At 35.9% G+C, this 10,237-nt stretch overlaps 1 long non-coding RNA gene across 1 annotated transcript; it reads right to left on the bottom strand.

The window, feature by feature from the left end:
* Positions 1 to 733: 733 nt before the first annotated feature.
* On the bottom strand, positions 734 to 9,458 carry LOC124170985. The gene is made up of 4 exons (XR_006867620.1): positions 9,371 to 9,458; positions 7,299 to 7,542; positions 6,711 to 6,891; positions 734 to 3,395 (listed from the first exon to the last, which is right to left on the bottom strand). It is a non-coding gene; the product is annotated as an uncharacterized LOC124170985 (long non-coding RNA).
* Positions 9,459 to 10,237: the final 779 nt, after the last annotated feature.

Genomic DNA, 10,237 nt, shown 5'->3' with positions numbered 1-10,237 from the left:
ACTTGGTATGTTCCAGAAAATTAAATATTAACATAAATTTGAAGTTACATAAACCGATTAGAGAGATCTTAGTTACTTCAAGTTGAGACAAGTATTATCAATTAGGAATGGGTGACGTTACACCTTGCCTCTGCAGAGCTCTGGTATCTTCGCGCAATGGTCGGCTCAGAGAAATTTTGCTTGATTATTAAATTTTCTTTTTTCTCTTGTCTTGACCTCTTTTAATTAATGATCTAATATTCCTGGAGTATAGGTCATACATAATAGAGGAGGTTATAGTTGAGGTTATGACCTATTCTCCAAGAATTTTTTTAGCCTTGATTATCGAAGTCAATTTGACGATGAATGGAGAAACTTTTGGTATTTCTGCGGGCTAATATTTCCGTTTTTAGACCACTAATACTGACGCCATGTCAAAACCAAATGTATCATGAATTTTCCATGAAATTAAAAATTTTGTATTGATTTTATTTTACATCAACGGATCAGAGAAATCTGAGTTGCTTCAAGTTGAGGCAACTATTATCAATTCCGCCATAGGAGGCGAGACTCATTTATTACAAAAACCGTATTACAAAATCAAAAAACTGATTTATAACAGGAACCGGTGGCATTTGGAAAAAAAACTGTGGAATCAGAATATTAGTAAATGCTGACAAAATTAAATTAGGTACACGGCATCTCAGAAATATACCAAAACCAAATAAAAATTCATCAAAATTAAACATGAGAATAAAAGTGGTACTGAATTTATTTTCCATGGCAAGGCCTCAAGAGAAAAATGATACAGACACACACTTTTTATACATTGAATTCTTAAAAACTATGAAAAGGTAAAAACAAAGTACATGGCATGCGTGTAATACAAGCTCATTTTCACTTTAATATGCCACTACAAATTAGTCAAAAGGCAAAATAACAATACAAAAGAAATTAGACAAAATATGATGTTTATGATACATCTGAAAGTGAAAAGTCCCAATATTTTACTATCACCATTTAAAACCTAGCATTCTTAAAAACTATAAAAAGTTGAAAAAAAAGTACACGGCATACATACAATACAAAGTTATTTTCACTTTTATATGCCACTACAAATAAGTCAAAAGGCAAAATGGCATTACAAAAGAAGTAAGACAAAATATGATGTTTATGATACATCCGAAAGTGAAAAGTCCCAATATTTTTCTATCACTATTTAAAACTTTGCATTCCTAAAAACTATAAAAAGGTAAACAAAAATACATGGCATACATGTAATACAAGCTAATTTTCACTTTAATATGCCACTACAAATTAGCCAAAATGCAAAATAACAATACAAAAGAAATGAGACAAAATTATAATTCAAAAGAAATTGGACAACATATGATGTTTATGATACATCTGTAAGTGAAAAGTCCCAATATTTTTCGAACACATTTCATTTGGTTACAATTGCCACATATTTACAATGTTCAGACGCCCAAATGTGAGGCGAAGAAATGTATTGAGCATTACTAGTGGATAAAATCTATTTTACATTCAAGTCTTTAGCAATGTTTCAATGAAAACTCGCGTCAAAATAAAAACAGTGTGTGACATCAAATTGCATGCTGTAAAAACAGGTATTCTTGAAATATATGTGGCACAAAAATTTCCTTTTAAACAAACGTGAATAAAATAGGACAGAAAATGTGTTTATGATACTTCTGTAAGTAAACAGTCACTACATTTTTTCAAGCACAGGTTATTTAAGAGCAATTACCACATATTAAACATGTTCAGACACCAAAAAGTGAAGCAAAACAAATGTATGAATCATAACTCGTAGTTAACTTTCTATTTATATTACCGTTCTTCTGCAATGCTATAATTTAAACTTGCGTAAAAGTACAAGTGGCATGTTAAATAAGCATTTATGCAGGCAAAATAAGTGTTAATAAAATTCTACATGGCACACATACTTCCTTCTGGAGACATGTGAAGGAAATAAGACAAAAAGAAAATTATTGTGACACATTCTTAAGTGAACAGCATTTAAATTATTTCTTTTATAATTAAGACAGTGTTTGATTTGCTGAAAATAATTAATAGACTGAATAAGATACATATTATTTGTCTTTTGGGGAAAAATCAAGCTGATCTGTTGCAAACAACTAAAAAGAAACGGTTAAAATAACTATACCTTATTACTCAAAAATACTGATATTCATTTCCTGCTAATAGTTAATAAAACAATAACGACTAACGTGGATATGGTAGGTAACAACACGCTACAAAAGCTGCTCAACTCGACCATTCAGTGAAAATGTTAATTCTAAAGGCATACTTTGCACAATTAATGAAAAAAGACAAGAGGAATTAAAAAAAATTATTTTTATCATCCTATTGAGAAGAAAAATAGCAATGATTTGTGCAACTGAAATTTCACCTGGAAAAAAATATCCTTTCGGAAAAATATGAGAGATCTCTACAAAATAATACTAAAGTGAATTTCCTCACGAGTGGCGTAAGAAAATTCCCAAAAAGAGGTTGTAACTTATGAAACTGAGATCGTTCATCCTAAATTGCTAATTTCAGCTTTGGCAAACAGTACATCAACATCAAATTCGTTACGGATGTGCACCTTCTCTTTACCATCTTCCCTGCGAGCAAAGATCTTGCCGTGTCTAGCCCATACATATTTGACAACCCCTTGCTTCTTAAGCTGCCATGCCTTAGAGAAAATTTTCCTATTCACTGCCGTCAGACGAAAGTTGATATAGAAAGGGGTTGAGGCACAATCTTGCATTCCTAGATCGTCAGTGGTGAGGTTTCGCTTCAGTTTCTTGGCCTTCATGAGCCGGTCAGCATGCAGAGATCTAGAAAAGCGAACCACAATGGGAGCTATTCTGCCATCAGCTGGCCCGTTAAACGTGATACGATAGGCGTATTCAACATCTCTTTCCTCTACTCTTGCCTTGAGAACCCTACACACGTTGCCCACGATGCCCATCGCGCTTTCACCTTGACGATACGGGATTCCATGTATCTCAAGTGTGCTTCTCAAGGAGACCTGCTCAAGTACATTCAATTGATATTGAAATGTTTGAAAATTGATTTTCATATCAGACATCGATCTAGACAAATCCATTAGCTGATCATATACATTACTCATAGCTTTGTTTAGGGTATCAGTTAACCTTCCATGGTCATCGACCGTCTTTTGACAAATAAATAGAGCTTTATTCAGATCTGTTTGTTTATTATCGATGGCCTTAACTCTCGCCAGTATCTCTTCGGTCATTTTGAATGGTTGTTTCAGTGGGCAGAATGCAAGGTGATCAGGGCTGAGATCTTTCCCTCCGGTGTAAGGTCGTTTCAGGATTCTGGGATTCTGCCGCTACACTATGATCACGCTGTCAGGTCTGCTCCTGCATGAAGAAACAGCCGAGTGAGAAAATATTCATCCGAATTGAAAAAAGGTTGTAAGTAATCTCAAGGAGAGAGAATGTTTGAAAAATTATGCATAGACCCATTTTTAAGGATTGTTCTTTTTTATCACACTTACGATGATAAGTCACATTTATGTCTGAAATGTACATTTTTTATTTTTTATTTACCCTGAAGTAACTGAATTAAAAAAGTTTTCTATCGAAAAGCACAAATAGGCATGACATTATGCTCCTCTAAACACTTTCCTAAGCCTGAAATATGATCCAATAATATGAATAACAAGTAATATGAAAAAAATCAGGCATATATGGCGATTGAGCAGTCAACGCAACTGATTACTAGGGACGAAGTATGAGCTGACAGTTTTAAACAAGTAATATTTTCCTGCAATAATGGGATCCAAAATTCATTGAAAAAATTGCTTACAATACAGCTTTTTGTTTTGGAAGAAAACGTTAATTTCTCAGGGCTCCACTATCAAATTTTCTTGGACCAAAACTGAAGAAAATATGTGCGAGGTTATTCAAACTTACAGCTTTATTTCTTCACAGAGGTCATGAACTCCTGCAAGGTAGGGCCCATGCAGTAAATGCTTGGAAGTTGTGCACACCATGTGAGCAAAACTTTTGTCAGGAAGAATTAACCTGTAATGCTATGAGTATGAAAATAAAGCACTTTTCATTGGAACCTACGTCCGATGATGTGAATAATATGCATTGTTGGAGAAGCGGCTAGGGGATGAGAGATAACCGGTACATACTTTATCCTACTATTATGGAAAGGTGCCAAGGGTACTACGACATAATATCCTATCAGACAAACATAGTGTTGCACTTGAAGTGATTTACACAAAACACCCACGAAAGGATCGGTCAACTGCTCAAAGGCCTCTGCCACCGTCGGAGTTTGATCCAGAGCCCACGCGGTGCGAAGCTTACACTCTAGCCATCATACCGACTCATATGAATGGATTCGTGAACATAGTATCTAGTATGGTGGGAACACAGGACGTCTGTTTATGATACACAAATTAAACACTTATGAGTAGCTCAGCAATCCAAAGGAAATCAGAATGGACGGGGATGACATCAGAGCTTCAGTTTTAAGCTCACGATTTAGCTCAGCAGTGATAAAAGCAACACCAGAAGGGTGAGATAGATCATTTGACACACATGCCGTGATCTAAGTAAAAATTTGAAACTCATTTTCTATTCGAATGTCAATGGATTGGAAAATATTGGACGCAGGATTGTCGGGAGCACAGCACAAATGCAAGGGCGAAAGAAAAAAATTGTAGAATGTTTGAGATGTTGGAAATGGTTGAAAATAGATAGACATGGCATAGAAGGAACGTCTACATAATGTATGCAAATTGAATATGTGTCAGTAAGACAGCAATCCAGACATTGGAATAAAGTGGGATGACTTCAGATCTTCAATTTTAAGCTCAGGATTTAGCACAGCAAAGATGAATGAACCATTAAAGTTGATCATATTTCTTTTCAGGAAAGAGCACATTAAACCAGCTTTAGAAAATCATCTGCGATACCGATTCAGCCGGAGAAATACCATGGTCTTTAAAGGATAATAATGCCTTAATTATATTACCCAGATAGAAGAGAGATGAGAACGGTAAAATTTTTAAGGGGAAACATTTGTGGCAAACACAAACACAATAACACAACAAAGAAACAAAATCTCCCAAGAGATTGAATGGGATTATTTAGATTTAACCTGATTGGAAAGCTGGGTAGTTCCTAAATGAAGAGCAATATGGATGAGAGAAATGCTAGGTCACCAAGCATTACTGGCTACCTATATGGCGAATATTAAAAAATGGGATTTTGATTAATTGCTGTTAATTCTGAGACGACGTTTCGACATTCCGCTGTGATAGTGATCAGAAAGGAGACAAAAGACTGACTAGAATGATAAATGGAACATATGTGAGATGAAAAATGTAGTGTTATAAGTATAACTGCCAAGATGAAATTGCTAAAAGGGGCAAGAGCTCAGCTCGTTCTCCACTGATTTAAAATATTATTAAAAGTGCAGCTATTCAGGAATGCGTAGGATACAATAGGAAAAAAGGCATTATGTTTTTCCTTGAATTGACAAATAATGGCACCAGCTGTAAGTTTTCTATTTTTGCGTCTAAATTCTTCATTGAAGACCTCTCACACACATTTTTTTTAATTATGTCGGATCATTAATTTATTATGTGGTATTAATGGTGGTATATACATTATAACTCTGTTTTTGCACTACATTTGTTACATAGAGCTGTAATTTTTGCATTAGTTGCACTATATTGACACAACCAATGAAGAACATGTTGAATGGAAAAGCAATGGACATTGATGATCATCATATTGAAATTTTCGAATGAATAGAACAAGGTCAACAAGTAGTAGTAAAGGTTGTAACAAAACATGCGATGAAGGCGTATGGCCAGGGGACTTTGTAAAAACAATTAAGATACAGATTCCAAAAGTGGCAGGCACCAGAAAGTGTGAAGAACACCAAACTATCAGTCTGATTTCTCATATGGCAATGATATTGTTGAGGGTTCTGAATCTGAGACATGAGAGAATAGTGGAGGGGAATGTAGGTAAGGGGCAGTTTGGCTTCTGAAGAGGAAGTGGGATCAGAGAAGCTATTGCACTACGAAGAACAATTGGTGAAAGATATTGCAAAAGATGAAAAGGGCCAAGCCTTGGCTTGGCTTTATGTATTTGGAAAAAGCATTTGACAGGATAAATTGGAATAAGCAAATAGGAGTTCGTAAAATAAAGAAAGTAGACTGGAAGGATAGGAGGATGATAAGGGAATTGTACAAAACCCAAACGGTGGCTATGAAAGGTAATGGAAAACTGACAGAATCGATGGAAATGGGAAAGGGGATAATGCAGGACTACTGCCTTTCACACATCCTATTTAATATACGCATAGAGACGGTCATTAAAACCATAAAAAGTGAAATAGGGATGTTGGTGTTTGGGGTTATACAATAAAAGGCAGAAAACCAGTTGATGATGATGAATAATGTTATTGAATATCCAAATAACCCCTCACTAACTAGCATTATAGTCCATGTATGACCAATGCAAATAAGGCTCTCATAGGTAAGTCATACTATCAGCACTACCTAAGTAAATATATGGAATTAACCATCCTGTCACACACAATTTATTTGATGCTTTCTATCTAGGTAATAATATATTATCAAGATAATTACTTATCTTAGTTATTCTATATTGAATTAATTGTCCTAACTACATCAAAGGACTCACCTCACTGCTTTTCTGGCACCGTATACCACGTCTGGTTCACCAACTCCAAATTCCCTTAGAGGTGTTAAAAATGGGCCTAAGACTGCTGGCAACGATTTAGAGGACGTCAAGTCTTGGGATCACTTTAAATATAATTTTCCTTCGCAAGCTTTCTTCGGTTGCAACACTGATCAGCTCACAACTGCGGAGAAATGAAAGAGAAATTATTTCGTTAACCCACCCGCATCACTCTTAAAGGAATATAGTTCACCAATTCCCTTCATATAACAAGTAACTCTTTACGCAGTCACGCGCACGATTACAAATGTACACCAAGGATGACATTTGCCATGAAAATATCATTTGACTTAGCCGGGATTCGAACCCGAATCTCCCAAATTCTGGGAAGGTATGCCATCAGTTACACAACCAAATAATTTTTTTCCAAGGAGAATCTCAGGCTGTGACAAAAATATACTTCAGACGTTAACTACTCGTTTCGTTATTGCAGCTTAATATTCACCTTAGAAAAATTTGGCTTGGTGGTCCTAACCGATCAAATTATAACTCTATTCAAATGAATACAGTCAAGACAAAAGAATCACCAACCTGAATGGCAAGTTCACAAGGTGAGGGCAAACACCGTGTCCTTTGTTCCCAGATTTTCTCAAATCTTTAAATGTTATTTTTTCACTTGGTTGGATGGATTGAAGAAAAATGTAACTACTTCCTCACGACGGGTGTCTTCACTAGGGACTTGTTCACTAAATGAGCACACCAGCCCGCTAGATTGCAAATGATTCAGCAGGTGTTGAGTCAAACTGGTATCCTTTCCAAATGCACCGAATACACCCTAAAGAAAGGATAAAATCTATTATTAGGAAATTTCTACCAAAAGATAGTCACAAAATAGAAATTAAAAGCCAATTAAATATCAAAAAAGCCAAATAAAACATACATATGCCACGTACACCACCCACTCACTTAACTTGAAACAGTTTTTCTAAATTAGAAAAATGACACTCGATACAGCCACTTACGATCCTCATTTGTTACCCAAGATTCTCTTCCTAATATACTTAATGTTCACTTTACACCCTAAATTTTAGTAATCACAAGAGGTATGGGAAAATTAGTATTTTTATAATATATTGCCTTTTTACGCAGTGAAAAGTTGAGTTTTAACAAAATAGGAAGTAATAAGAACACGACTAAAACTTTTTAACGGATCACGGATCATGACTCACGGATCGCAACTTGTGATTCGTTCTGTACGAGTGGTCCGTGATCTGTGATCCGTGATCTTTTATCCGTGAATCGAATCATGTACACACACTTTGGATGATCACATATTACACGAATGACTCAATAACCGTAATTGCACTTCACAAAAACTAAGAATTAATTCTTTCGATGTCAGAGTTGAAGCGTGTAGCATGAATGCCTTTATATGCCGTAGAGGATTGATTTTTTCACAAATACACTTAACAAGTAAATCTATCCTAAAAAATACTCAGTAAAATTCTACCCTAAATTTGAATGCAATTGTTTTAAAGTTATTTCTTGGATTAGCATTTAATATAAAAATATTTATCATCACCTTTTCATTAATTATGGTACGGATTTCACAATATCACATTTTCGCCTTCGTTTTTTCTTCACAACTCCAGGAACACTACGACATTAATCACTGGCAAACAAGTATTTATAATGAACCACTTTTCACTATCTTTCAAGCACGACAGATGGAGTATTTTATCCCATAATAAAGTAATACACACTTGATTATACAAAACATCTATGCGTAATAAATGCAGATATTAATCGAAGAAACTACTGCAGCACAAAACACTCAAATTATATTAACATCATTGAGTACTCGTCTTGTAGATGAAGTCTCTTTGAAGAAGTAAATTTTATTTTAAAAACATAGGCAGTAGAAATAGTAATGGACAGTAAATATCTGTCACACATTATACACTTCACTCTATAATCGCAATATAATTTCTCTTCAAAGAAACAAAGAATTAAAAAGAATTCACTGGCTGTTACTGTGGAAGCATAAAATATGACTGCATGTTAATGCTAAAAAAGACTTTCACCCGCATTATTACTAATGCTTAATAATTGGAAGGTGAACTGAAGAAACAACTTCAGTACAAATCACTCAAAAGATATTAAAGGCAGTATCAAATTCTTTCATTTGATTTTCTCCAGGAACACAACAACACTAATCACGGGTAAATAAATATTTATGGCGAACCACTTTTTCAAAGCACGACAGATGAAGAATTTGTGCTCACAAGAAAATAATTCACACTTGATCATGCAAAAAATATCCTCCGTTATAAAATAGCATGCATCTTAGCAACCAGAATCATAAAATTAGCTATGCAAATTGCAACTGCTCCCTATATCAAAAGCTGTTGAAACAACACCCGATTCCCAAAATGAATTTCTGGACGTCACTGAAAGGCCGAGGGTTTGGAAAACGCCCGCAGGAACCCTGTAATCTTCTTGCCGTTACACCTTAATAAACTTCAGACATTCAACAAAAATAGCAAATATGAAGTGATCATTTTTCACCGGAAAAATCATTATTGATTAACAAAATTATATCATTACGCACCTCAAAATATCGAAAACTATGCTATATGGAGAATAAGTTCAGGTATACTTACGGATTATAAGGGATGAGGGAAGAAAAATTCGCAAGTGAGAAGGGTGCGCCTCGCCAATCCTGTTTGCTTCTTCAAGTGTCAGAACCAGTGGTCAGAACGAAAGTGCGGACGAGTCCCTCGCTTTCCCGCCAACTCCCGCCTTCGCGCCACCTCCCTCCTCCCGGCCGACCCTCTCCTTCCCGCCTTCCCCCGCCTTACCGCCAACTCCATTTCCCCGCCAGTCTAATGACTGAAGAGGGAGGGGTTTCGCGTATGATGATACACATGACCGTGAAGGGAGAGAAAACAATCCATCCACTCTTTTCCTTTGACTCCGCTTTGTTCCCCTATAGTCTGTTCATCTCGAGGAATGTGGCCAAGGCTCAAATCATGGGCGTACCCAGCGAGGGGCAGGAGGGGGCAGCTTTCCCCCCCTCTTCCCCCTAGAAGCAAAACTCGCAAATTTCTTTAAGGAAAATAATATTTTCCCATGCAAATAATTTTAAAAACTAATAAAGAGCTGCTACAGTTTCCCTAAAATGTTGGTTTCATTCACCTTTTCCATGCTTAAATCTTACCTATTGTTTGAACAACCATGGCCTGCCCCCCCTACTTTTGATCCTGGGTAACCCTTTGTCTCAGATAAGGCTAAACATGCTCACCCTAGCTCCGACTCGCGACGTTATCAATTTCAGTGTTCAATATGGTCGTATGAAATCGTCTCTGGGTTGACTTGATGGAAATGCGATATATCCATGAGAAAATATAAACCACAAATGGGGATTTCCTCACCTTAATATAAAAATCCGCTACCGACAATGGTATCGACATTCTGTGTCGTTTTCATACCTGAATTGTTTATTTTATGTCATTATTAAGGCATGAAAA

Source organism: Ischnura elegans, chromosome X (genome assembly GCF_921293095.1).
Source record: "Ischnura elegans chromosome X, ioIscEleg1.1, whole genome shotgun sequence".
NCBI lineage: Eukaryota > Metazoa > Arthropoda > Insecta > Odonata > Coenagrionidae > Ischnura > Ischnura elegans.
Note: the sequence above shows the minus strand (reverse complement) of the source record. Positions and strands in the feature narration are given on the sequence as shown.